A 13,239-nucleotide genomic window follows, 5' to 3' on the forward strand; every position below is an offset into this window, starting at 1 on the left:
TTAGTAAATAAATATACTATTTATACTACTTGTACAAAAGGATGCAAATAAGATAATTTAGTATAATACAAACTTGTCTTCTAAAACATTTAACACTGAACTGTGCAATTTATGTGACTTTTGTAAGCATTAGACTATACTGATACTTTCTTTTTGTTTTAGAAAACTGGGTGTAAATGGATCTTACATTTCTCCTCTTTCCCCACATATTCCAATAGGAAGGGTAGAGTAGGGTAGAACAGTTAGTAGGGTAGAGCAGTTCTTTTATTTTCAGAACTTAATTAGCCTCACTTTAACAGGGATAAGTATAGCTAGGCAAAGTCATCAGAAAACCCCAGGCCTAATTTTAGCTCACATTTTCAACTTTCTCTCCTTATCCTCAAAATAAATTTTAAAAGTCATTTCCAACTCATTTAAATTTCACATTCTTTCTTCTCACTTCTGGTAGAGGTGATAATGAGCAGTGAAATCATCAAAAGAAAGGTAGTAGGATTGAGGAGGAGACAAAATGAAAGGCGTGGAAAATCCACAAAGTGGATCAGCAGTGGCTGAATAATGAACAGTTCAGTGAATGCAGTTTATCGATGACAGTGTGCCTTACTTCCCGGAGTCAGACCCTGGGAGACTAGAAAGAAGGCAGAGGTATGGGCTGTGAGAGGATAAACTAATCATAAGCCCTATAAATTAGCATAGAAATTAGGTCAGGGGCAAAACAAATCCATTGAAGGAGAGAAATCATTTTACGTTTTATTTTAGGGCACTGATCCCATGCCCCGTGTTCTTCAGATGCCAGTTCTTCACTCGCAGGCTGAAGTGTTACATTTGGAAAAGCTTCATGAAAATTTGTGCTCAGGTAATGTTTTTACACAGATCGACAGATCTTTAGCCTGGCTTTACAACATCTCTTTTTATCTGATTCTTTGAATCTAAGGTAGGATTGTTAAAACCTGCGTGACGGCTCTGATCCCAGGGTGTGTGGTATATGAAAGCACTGAGCTAGTATTGCAGGGCCAATGAAAGGCTTTTTCAGTGACGTAGAAAGTCAACATTTTCATGGTGCAGAACTATGATCGCTAGCTGCTTCTTTCTGGATTATCTTTTTAGGGAGAGGGTAGGGATTGCTGACCTCAATTTCACTTACTGCTAACATCTACCAATTACTGAGCACCTAACTTTTGCCAGGTGCATGGTGAGCATTAGCTCTGATCTTCACAAGGACCCTGCAAGTTAATAATGACCCCATTTTAAAGATAAAGAATCTGAGAATTTCAGAGGGTAAGTAGGTTGCCTGAGGTTACACAGCTGGGAAGTGGCCAAGCTAGGACTGAACAAGAAAAATTTGAGGTAGTTTATTTTAAGGTTGGTGAATCTTTCTCCTATATATTCACTGAAATAAGCACACATATTGAGTATTGAATATGTGCACGTTATAAACAATGCATAGAATGTGATAGCAACAGGATCATTAAAAAATACCAAACTTGTAGGAAAATTGGACAATTATTGACAAAATGTAAATGTCATATTTATGAAATGATGCATAGTTTCTTCTTTATTTTGATTATCAAGAAAAGGAAGTCATTAATGGTCTGAAGTTATATGCCAATAAGACTTTTTTTAAAAAAGATTTTTTATTTATTTATTTGACGGAGAGAGAAAGTGAGCAGACGAAGCAGGAGAGGGAGAACCAGACTCCCTGCTGAGCAGGGAGCCCAATGTGGGGCTCATTGTGGAGCTGGATCCCAGGACTATGGGATCATGACCTGAGCCTAAGGCAGGCTCTTAACCAACTCAGCCACCCAGGCGCCCACCAATGAGACATTTATTTGGTGAAAGTAATAATGCTTATTGATAATGAAATAATAAATATTCTAAAGGCTACCTAATTCTTAATTATAGGTAATATTTAAATCCTGTCAAGTTGGTACTAACTTGATTTAAAATACAATATTAATAAGTATAGTTTTTTCTCTCTTTATGGATAAACTTTTAATGACAAAATTGTTTTATTAACTTTATTTTAAATATTTCTACCTGCCTTTAGGGTTTAAAATGAGATAAATGTAGATAAGGGGACTATTACTAGATTAATATTTGTCATTACCCAGAATTTAGATTTTGTGCAATTTAACACTCATGGACAAAGGGGAAAAGAAAGCTAGAAAGAGAAAAAGGATAAAAAGAAAAAAATTGATTTGTGTGGGAAGCAAACTTTTTATATTATATTTTTCTCTAAATGGAAAGGATTAAAAATGTCTTGAATGTGCCATAAGCATGACATATATTCTCTATAGAAGCAATTTTTTTTACTTTACATGTGGAAATATATGATGTACTTTCTTGAACAAAAAGAATATTTCCACCTCCATATTTCAATACATTAAAAAAACACCCAAATCTATTAGAGTCATGTCAGAGCTTGTTAAACGATTAAGTAATGATCATAAAAGGCATTTGACACACAACCTATACTAGTCATAAAGCTGAAAAAAACCTAAGATAGACTTGTTAGCTGTGCACATGAATATTTTAGCATTTTTGTGTTATTTCTGGATCAAGATTGAGTCCAGGTGCCATTTCCACATAACTGTGTATATGAAAGTGAGGTTCTTCTAGGCTAGACATGAACAGATCCTTGGAATCTACATCACGGCCAGTCTGGCTATCTATGGTGTTATACCACAGCCTACATTTAACTTCTTAATACTGCAATCAAAGCAGCAGTGAATTTTTTTTTTTTTTTGTAAAAGGATAGGTTTTCACTTCTACTTACTGTTAATAAAAAAAATACTAGCTATCTTGAGTCACCTTTATATTTTTCTCTCCAGTAGATTTTGGCAATTAGGCAGCATATCCTTAGACATCATCAGACGCTGAAGGACAGTAAAAACAACATAAAAGGTGCTTGACCCTTTTTATTGTCATTGCCTTTGTGTATTTATAGCCCACTTTCCTTGACTTTACATGTTCATAGTCCACTTTTCCCAACTCTGTGACACTACACTTAAGTATGTTTCATATCTAATACCTCTGACCTCTATTGACTTTGTTGGATTTCCTCTTCTCACCATTTAACTATAGGTTTCACCAAAGATTCTATTTCCTTCTAGTCACTCACTGGGAAGCCCTCCCATTTTAATTCTAGTCATCTCTTTCTATATCTAGCCTTCCTGATGCCACTCCTAAAGTCCCCAAATTCTATACATCCAAAACTTCTCCTGTTACCAGAAGTCATCTACAGTTGAAAAAAGCTTTCTCCCAGGTGACACTGAAGTCCCTCCCTAAGGATACTTACTCCTTTTCATTCAAAATGGCCTGTTCTAGGTCAAATAATGTAACATGGGATGGTACCTTTAGCACAGAACAGAAATATCCATGCTCATAAACATACTGATTACCGATTTGTGAATATTTACTTTATAAATATTGTGAAACCAACAACTAATCTTGTCATTTGTTGAGAGAAGGCAAAACTGAGAGGCATAGTTTTGTTTTCACCCTATCAATACATACAGAGCTAACCATTCCTGGAACATAGCAGATACTGAAGTACAAGAAATCACACAGCAGGGAATGCCTGGGTGGCTCAGCAGTTGGGTGTCTGCCTTTGGCTCAGGCATGATCTGCAGTTCTGGGATCGAGTCCCACATCAGGCTCCCTGCATGGAGCCTGCTTTTTCCTCTGCCTCTGTCTCTGCCTCTCTCTCTGTATGTCTCTCATGAATAAATAAATAAAATCTTAAAAAAAAAAAAAAAAAGAAATCACACAGCAGTACAGAGCATTGTCGCCTGAGAAAAGTCTGCAACCTATCTCACAAGGGGCCTCAGAGAGTTGAACTAGAGTGGTAAGGAAATAATAACAGCCATCAGTTTTTGAGCATTCACTGAACTAAGATATACAGTTGACTCTGGATCAACACAGGGGTCAGGGGCTGACCCCCTCCACCCATGCAATTGAAAATCCATGTATAACTTTTGACTCCCCTCAAACTTAACTACTGGCCTTACCAATAAGCATAAAAAAAATCAATGAACACATATTTCATATATGTATTATATACTGTATTCTTACAATAAAGTCAGCTAGAGGATCTAAAATTTTATTAAGAAAATCATAAGGAAGAGAAAATACATTTACACTATACTGTAGCTGTTTACTGAAAAAATCCACGCATAAGTGTATCTATGCAGTTCAAATCCATGTCATTCAAGGGTTGACTGTATATACATATTCACATATATAGACACACATATATTTATATGTGTATTTGAGTGTACATATGTGTGTGTTGTACATAAATTCTCACAACAGTCCTATCAGATGGGAATTATTGTTTCCAATTTAAAATAGGGACAGTAGAGTTTAAAGATTTATATATGTTATCCAAGATCACACGGCCACATTTAAAGATTTTTTTCTTTTATTTTTAAGTAATCTCTATACCCAACATGGGGCTTGAACTTACAACCCCAAGATCAAGAGTTGCATGCTCTACTGACTGAGCCAGCCAGGCACCCCCACACAGCCATATTAAAAACCTTCCAAGCATACCTTAACTCGGGCACTATATATTGGTATGCTACATAGTTGCACAGGCTGAAAATCTAATTTTGGGAAGGAGAGGAGATGGAGTATTTTAAAATCTAATGCTTAACTTATATTGACTTAGCTATATGTCCCAATTTCCTAAGTCCCTTTTAGCCTATTGTCTTAGGGCATTGATAAAAAAGTACCTTCTTTCACTCTAAAATACTGTGGTTTAGATAATGAAATATAAGGCCAACTTAAGTGAACCATATGTACAAGATTGGTGCAGAAACTCAATGTGCAATGAAAATATAACTGTTACAAAGACTTTCACGCTTCTGTGGCATGGTCAGTGTATTCTTTTCTGAAGACAGATCTAAGTGGGAAGCAAAAGAACTAGGAGAATCAAACTATAAAGTGAGTCAAATGTTAATTCATAGCCGGCTGAGTCCAGGACTATGCAGCCAATGGAAATGGGATTCTCACAGCCATTTGCTTCAGTTCCAGTTACCGCTCTTCAATGCACACTTCCTCTGGGATACTCCTTTTATTGTTTCCAAAGCTGGTTGGTCTCTCTGCTGATGAACACATGCTTTATTAAAAAAAAAAAAAAAAGACAAAAAAAACAAACAAAAAAACCACATAAATACCTTTCTCAGGGTATGACAGCAAGCTTGATGACCGGGAACCATTCTGTTTTCACTGGAGAGCAGTTTTATGCTTCTGCTCTGATTCTGTGATCAGGAAGAAGGTGTTTTTCCTATTGCCAAGGTATGGAAGGGCGTTTCATGGTAGCCTGTAGGTCGGGGCAAAGGGCCCACATTGTGCCTATGAGCCTAGGCTTTGCAGACCTGGCTTCCCCCATTCTACAAGTTACTGGTGATATATCCTAGAGTTTTACTTACAATTTTGAAGAGTCAGTTTTTCCATTTGATGAAAAGGGTTGAAAATTATCAACACTTGCCACTTGCCATGCACTGTCACAGGAACACTATCCATGGTAAAGCATTTAAGTTTCATGACAATCATATATCCAGGGACTGTTAACTGTGGATGTTTTAATATGAGGTATAAAGAGGCTCATGAATTTGCCCCAGATCATGCAGCCAGTAATGAAGGAGCTGAGATTGGAAATGAGGCAGTGTGCCCCAGAACCTGCACTCTCTGACCCCCATGTATTTTGTCTTGTAAAACAGGACTGAGAGTACTTATCTACTAGTGGTTCATATTTAAATGAGTGAATGCTTTTAAAGCCTGTCACGGTTCTGGCACAGAGTAAGGTTCAATCAATGCTAGCTATAAAGGTTATAGTTCCATTCACTCCTTTCTCTCTCCTTCCCATCCTTCATTTTCACCCAAGTTAGACCATGATTCTTTTTATTTTCGATACCACATAATTATTGCTGTTTTTATATCTTTTTCACCAATTAAAAAGTCCTATGCTGTCTGCTTAGCTTTTTCAAAATATGCTTATTCTTCACAGTCCAGCATATGGAACCTTTTTCATTCAACTTTTTTGGTGCCTTCATCCATGTCAATTTTGATTCCTAGGAGTTTTATTATAATTAGATTTCTGGAATAAGTTATGATCATTTTGCAGGTGTTCACATATTCTATATCATTTTTGGACAGAATAAAATTTACTCATATAGGTTTGCCATGTGGATATAAACATTTTACTTATTTCAGCATTGCATATAAATATCTTTTCAATGAAGCATCCACAACTTTGCAAACATTTATGATTGTCTACTACGTTACTAAATATTGGATATGTGTTTTAAATGGGGTGTAAAATTAAGGTTTTCTGGTATGTTTCAGTAAATATATCTCAAGAATTTTTTGGTAGTTTGTAATAGCACCTGTAGTGTATGAGGATACTCATTTGTCTACAGTGATATCATTACTAGATAACATAAAGATTTATTTCCAATATGATAGTTCCAAATAGCATTTATTATTGTTTTTACTAGAATGGTAATAATTTGAGAACATAGAAAATTTCTTTTATGTTTTAATTTTGGGGGAAATGAGTAGTTTTTATTATTGCTTTATAGACTTCATTAAACAATAGAGGTGATGGTGCCATTTTTTTCTTTCAAATGCTTGGTAAATTTCTTATTTGCTTTGACTTGGCTTGTATTTGCCCAACTAAATAACAAGCTCTGTATAGTATCATGGTAACACAAATAGTTAATGTTTAACTAATAATTTTCAAATGGCTAAAAATGCTAATCTTTTAGATTTTAATTATTTATTAGATATTCTAAAATGTCTTCAAGTTTCACTAGCAGCACAGATAATAAATTTCTAAACACAGGAGACTCGTCTGGTTATACAGTACTTGCATAGCACTATTTATTTAATTTTAATGAACATAATATTGTGTATTAACATTAATGTACTTTGACTATAGTATGTATTATGTAGTACTCCAATGTGAGCATACACAGTGTAATTAGTATTCCCTTACGAGTTAAAATGTAATGTGTGGCTAACTTTGTTTAGTGAAGCAATTTGAAATTCTTTCTTGCCAGATTCAATATAGGCAATGTCATATTCTCATTCTCATCTCTGCTAGATGGACCTCCTAGCATCCAGAGATGGTTGGTCCCATGAGATCTGCTAATCCATTTGTTCCTTTCCTTGGTCAATAAATTCTTCCCCAGAGTTCAGCAAAATGACAATAATGTAAATATACTTTGCTCCTCCAGGGAAAATATTTCCTTTTTTTCTTTGCTTTGATAAACTGTTCTTTTCATTTTTGGCTCTAGTTTAAAACATGAGGGAGAGCAATAAATGAACAACTGAATGAAAATGAAAACTTAGAGTTGCTTCCCCAGTAGAGTAAATGCCTCTGGGTAATGAGAGACTCTCTTTTATTCTGCCTGTGGTCTATGGTATATTTTTCTTATCTGCAAAGTACAGGAAATAATACCTTTCTCTGATGTTGTGCAGATTAACTAAAAGTATGTCTATAAAGAGCTTAAATTTCTGTAGCAAAAAAAAAAAAAAAAAACTCTTTTTTCACTCTCAGTGTTCAAGTAGTCTTCAATCCCAAATCTTGATATATAAAGCTATCATCGGAGCATTACGGAAGAATCCTTTTGTACTGAAGTGTCTATTAGTCTCCACTATTGTCTTTCTACCCTCTCCTACTTCTCCCTTTTCTCTGGCTTATATTTCCTTTGTGTAATAGAAAAAATATGTTGTTTCTAAAAATCAAAAGTATCATTAGGGATCCCTGGGTGGCGCAACGGTTTGGCGCCTGCCTTTGGCCCAGGGCGCGATCCTGGAGACCCGGGATCGAGTCCCACGTCGGGCTCCCGGTGCATGGAGCCTGCTTCTCCCTCTGCCTGTGTCTCTGCCCCTCTCTCTCTCTCTCTCTCTGCCTCTCATGAATAAATAAAATCTTTAAAAAAAAAAAAAAGTATCATTAGTAAGTCAGAAACTGGGATGTTTCAGTCAAGATACAGATATTTCACATGACAAAAGTATTATATATCCTGGTAAAGCCATTTTATATTACAGCAGAATTTGAGACTTTTATTTTTAATTTGAGATGATATGCATTGCAGAAATGTGAACTCACTGCTGACTAAATCTGGATTTTATGACAGGTTCTCTAAAATCTAGTAAGCTGGCATATATAAACTGTACTAGGGTGTACACAAACTAGTACTATTAATAGGAATTTAAAAACTGTATTGATTTTATACTGCAATAAAGTCTTGCTGACAACCATAAAAATAATTGGATGCTGTTATATTCCCAGTTACAGACGAGGAAACTGAGACACAGTGAATATATTAGATATATTAGGCAAGGTCATGCTGCAATAACAAGTTAATTCCAAGCTCTTGGCTGCTTCACACAACCAAGATTTATTTCTTGCTTATATTACATGTCCACTGTTAGTCTCCCTGTACTGTCACCCAGGACCAGGCTGATGAAATTTCCATTGCTTGTAACACTTCTATCTCATTTCTTAACGTTGAGGGACACTGTGTTGGGAAGGAGAAAACATGGGGAACTCATATTGATCTCTGCCCCACTACGCACATGTCTTTTCTACTGATAGGTCATTGGCCAGAACTCACCACATCTCTTGCTTATCTTGTAAGAGATAGAGAAATATAGTCCTCCCTTATGCTTAAGATGGGGAATCAGATTTAAACCCTTAGAATGATTTCCAAAAAAAGCTTAAGTAGCTTGTCCAAGGTCCAATAACCGGTATATAATGGAACTGGGATTTAAATCCAGACAAGCTGGCTCCAGACCCTGTACTCTTAACAGCCTCACTATTGTTAATATCTGATAACACATGATGTCATTTTATGACCTCCATTCTTGCTACAAATTATACACTTAGTGACTGATTCTGGAATAATTTACTTCAAATATCCATTGCTTTAAAAAATAATAGAGATGGCTCCTTTAAGAATCATAGATTTACTATTATCTAATATACCTCCACAGGTGACTACAGCTATGGAGCATGTTCTCAATATTATATATATTTAAATTCTCTATATAAGTATCACATATAATTAACATATATAGTAAATATATTTATATATTTATTATGTTATATTTACAACAAACAGCAATAACAGACTGTTCCAATGTCTGTCTGGTTTACTTGATATTTTAAAGAAATGTACCTTAATTGCTCAGTCTCTTCAGATTCTTAAACGCCATACTCTATCTGTTACTTTGTAAGGCTACTAGTCAAGAAGGAGGACAAAGCATTCAGGATGGTCTACCCATATACTGGGGCTATCAAAATTCTTTTTTCTCAGTCTACAATAAAAAATTAATATTTTAGTAACTCTAAGCCTGGGAACACTCTACCTGGTGTCCTAAGTAAACAGATGATGAATTTCAGATTTTTCTTTATTACAATCTACATAGACTCTATAAAAGCTGTAAATGCTGAAATTTGATTTTCCAACCCATACCTTTAGTCTAGTCAAGGAAAACAAAAAACTAAACACACATTAGATTTCAGAATATTTTCTTGTTACTGCCTGCTCAACAGCAAATAATATGAGGATCATAAAGTCTTGAAGAAGATACTGAATTTCTTGTGGGAATGGATAAAAGTGCTCCCTGGTGTGCTAAACTCATTTTAAAGAGTGCTTACTGGGAAGGAAAGACATTTTATTGTCAAAGGAATTTAGGTGTACATAAGGTTACAAATTTGTATGGGCCTGCTAGAAAAAGTATGTGCAAAAATGAAATAAAGAATTTAGGATATTGAAGTTCCTGTTTTTTTGTGCTTAGAGATTGATGTCTTTCTTTTGATTTGTATTAAACTGTAACTCATTCTAATCAATTATTTTATGACCCTGTAAACATATATTGAAATCATTGACAGCAATATAACACCACATGTTAAGAATTTAATAAAACCCTTTAGCAGTGCAAAATAGATAAATGCAGGTAAACTGAAACTTGTACAATTGTTGTCTTGTACAATTTGGAAAGTTAGAATTATCTTTTTTTTTTTTAAGATTTTATTTATTTATTCATAGAGATGCAGAGAGAGAGAGAGGCAGAGACACAGGCAGAGGGAGAAGCAGGCTCCATGCAGAGAGCCTGACATGGGACTGGATCCCGTGACTCCAGGATACATGCCCTGGGCTGCAGGTGGCGCTAAACCGCTGCACCACTGGGGCTGCCCGAAAGTTAGAATTATCTATTAGATTTACACACTTTTAGAGTACTAAGATGCCTTAGGGCCCAATTCATGTTATAAATCTCTCATTTTATGTATGGGGAAACTAGGCTCAGAAAGGTGAAGGTCATGCCACTAAATGTCTCACTAATGGCAAAGTAGAATAAGTGAATTCTATTTACAGTTATTTTACATTGTTACATATTTCTCTTTATCTTTCATTGAATTACAGTTCTGATAAATCTTCAGTTTGGATATTATGATCTGTTATAATTATAGATGATGATGCCTACTATAAATTTCTTAAGTTTCATAGAATAAACAACAACAGCATTGAGGCAATGCAGAAGTAATCTTATATTGGCATATAATGAATTAGGCACTGATTAGCTTGACATTATAATGAACTTAGTTGTGACTTTAGAAGGCTCAATTGGCTTCTCACTTTCTTATTACACAGAAAGTTATTGCTTATTACATATTCCTTCTTATTCCACATCCTCCTTCAATACCATTTTAGTCATGTCAGAGAAGAAATCCTTTTTTTCTTTTAGAGTCTATGAGATCATGATATGAACAATTACATAAAATAGCTTTTTATTGCAAAAATATGGTGTAATTACAAGCCTTTACATTTTTGTACCAAACGCATTTTTTTCCAAATGCATTTTTTAATGGTAGATCTAAAGTTTTATTATTGTAATATTTATTTCAGAATCTCTTATTTTACATTCCTTCAGAGAAGTTATTTGTGTTGTTCCAAAACAACGCATGACAGCAGGAAGCCTATTTTTATCAGTCAACAATGAAGATATAACAATAGCCAAAAGCAGATCTAAAATACTAATAACATATTGAAATTACCTCTACCTGCTCACAGATTTCTAATCTTTCTTTGAGTCAACTATAAACCAGTCCCAGTTTAGGCTGGCATAGAATCCTGTAGGATGATATAGAATCCTGGACTAACAGGAATAAGATATAGATTTTAATTCTCTCAATTTTTCTATGATCTTAATCAGATTTTTTGATCTGTGTCTCAATTTTATAATTAATTTAACATGTTGGATTAGAATCTCTAAATTTCATTACTTAAAAATTCTGACTTTGAGGGTTTCTATAATACCCTTTATGATTTAAAATTGGATAATGGTGAAATATAGAGTAACTTTATTTTTTGAATTGACTACTTTTTTCCTTATATTCCACTAGTTAAAAGACAATTGATCCTTTAATTCACATAGACTTTGGAGTTATTTGCCAAACTACTCACATCATACTTTACCAAGATCATAGTCCTGTATTGAAAACTCACATTGGGTAGCAAGAAGCAACAGGTAGAGAATATTAGTTCTTATTTTAATCAAAGGATCAATAAAGAAATAGAATTAGCTTTATTAGTAGTCAGAGACATTAAAATTAAGACTTTATTGAGTTGGCATGTTTATACTTGCTAAATTGGTGAAAATTAGGAAGTCTGACTAAACAAGTATGGATAAACATGAGAATCAGTAGGAATAGTCATAGATTGGTGGTATGTTGGTGGTAGATCAAAAAATCCCTCCTACCTTAGGAAACAATTTAGCACTGTTCAAGGATACTTACATGTGTAAAAGAACTTTCTTTTAAAAAAGGGAATTATGAATATACAATTCAGACTAGTATTTATAGATGAGAGCAAGGCAGGGGATGACAGAGAAAAGGAACGAAGATTGAAAATCATGGGTTTTGGTCTAGTTAAGTTGGGTAGTGGGTTAATTTATCATTTTTATTCAGAATTTATACATGACATATTCTTTTGTTTTTATCAAGTATTATGCAATGTAAACATTAGCTAGTAATTATAGCACATATATACTTTTATAAAACGAATCTCAACTTTCTGTTAAAAATTTTTCTGGAAACTCTAAGAAATTTTATATAAGAGTGAGTTAGTTTTTTCCCCAAAGGGAAAAATTATTACTAGGGGATGAATTAATACTCAATGAATTGGTATCAAAGAACTTCAAGATCTAGTTGTATACAAAAGTGAGAAATAATCAGACTTCTGGAAACAGAAGGACAGCAAATGATTATAATATCCTATCACATAAAGAGGACTTGAAAAGTGTTAATGGAAGCACCTAAAAGAAATCCCCATTAAGTCTTAGGAAGTCAATGGCATTTTAAAGTTAAAAATATTACAAAAAGAATTTACTGGACAGGAAAAGAAGTAGAGCCAACAGCATGGCCAAAGATGCTCAGGAATACTAAAGCAAAATGTTTTGGGAGAACAAGTTGCCCAGTGAGTGTGACATTTGGAGGTCATGAAATAAAATGCTAGGGATATGTTAATAGGAAAACCAAGATATGAGGAATGTGCTTTCCATATTAATACATTTGGATGATAATTGGTAAAGAATTGAGAAAATTTCTGGATGACTGTAATTTCTTTCTTTGGAAACTGGGAGCATATTTGATGGGGAAAGGTGACAAATAATCTATTAAACTTGTTAGGTTTCATATTCCTTATTTGAGAAAGAATGACATGCAAGAGTACTTAGACAGGCAGGCCAATTTCTGGGGAGAGGTGAGACTTAGAGATGTAATTATGTTCTTAAAAAAATCAGCTTAGAAGTGGCAGGTGAACCATGGACTGGATAAAAACATTTTGGGATAATGGTGAGGGAAATGAGAGTCAAAGGCAGAAATCTGGATTATATAATCAAGATGCTGTCATAAGAGGCTGAGAAAGAGAAATCAGATTGGTAGGGCCGACAAAAGAGGTAATCATTTCAGTAGGGAATAAAGGGTACTCTTAATAGAGTGCTTAGGTGTGAGACATTGTACTGAGCCCTTTACACACTTTATTTCATGTCATCCTCCCCACAGTCTTCGAATATGTTATGTTCCTAATTTTAAAAATGAGTTGAATGAAGTAAAGAACAGTTAAATTTACTTAATGTCAGACATACCTAGTAAGTGTTAGAGATGAAGTTCAAACTCTGTTCTGTCTGGCTGTAGCTAACACTCTTAAATGCCCCTCTATACAG

General features: G+C 34.6%; 1 long non-coding RNA gene across 7 annotated transcripts in view; it reads left to right on the forward strand.

Annotated features, from left to right (window-relative positions):
- The window catches only part of LOC111091635, a 43,846-nt gene that overhangs the window by 4,774 nt on the left and 25,833 nt on the right, over positions 1 to 13,239 (forward strand). For all 7 annotated transcript variants that reach the window (XR_005376334.1, XR_005376337.1, XR_005376340.1 and 4 more), the window contains one exon: positions 757 to 853. This is a non-coding gene — a long non-coding RNA (uncharacterized LOC111091635). The remainder of the gene's footprint in view (positions 1 to 756; positions 854 to 13,239) is intronic.

The sequence above is a fragment of the Canis lupus genome, chromosome 22, assembly GCF_011100685.1.
Source record: "Canis lupus familiaris isolate Mischka breed German Shepherd chromosome 22, alternate assembly UU_Cfam_GSD_1.0, whole genome shotgun sequence".
Lineage (NCBI taxonomy): Eukaryota > Metazoa > Chordata > Mammalia > Carnivora > Canidae > Canis > Canis lupus.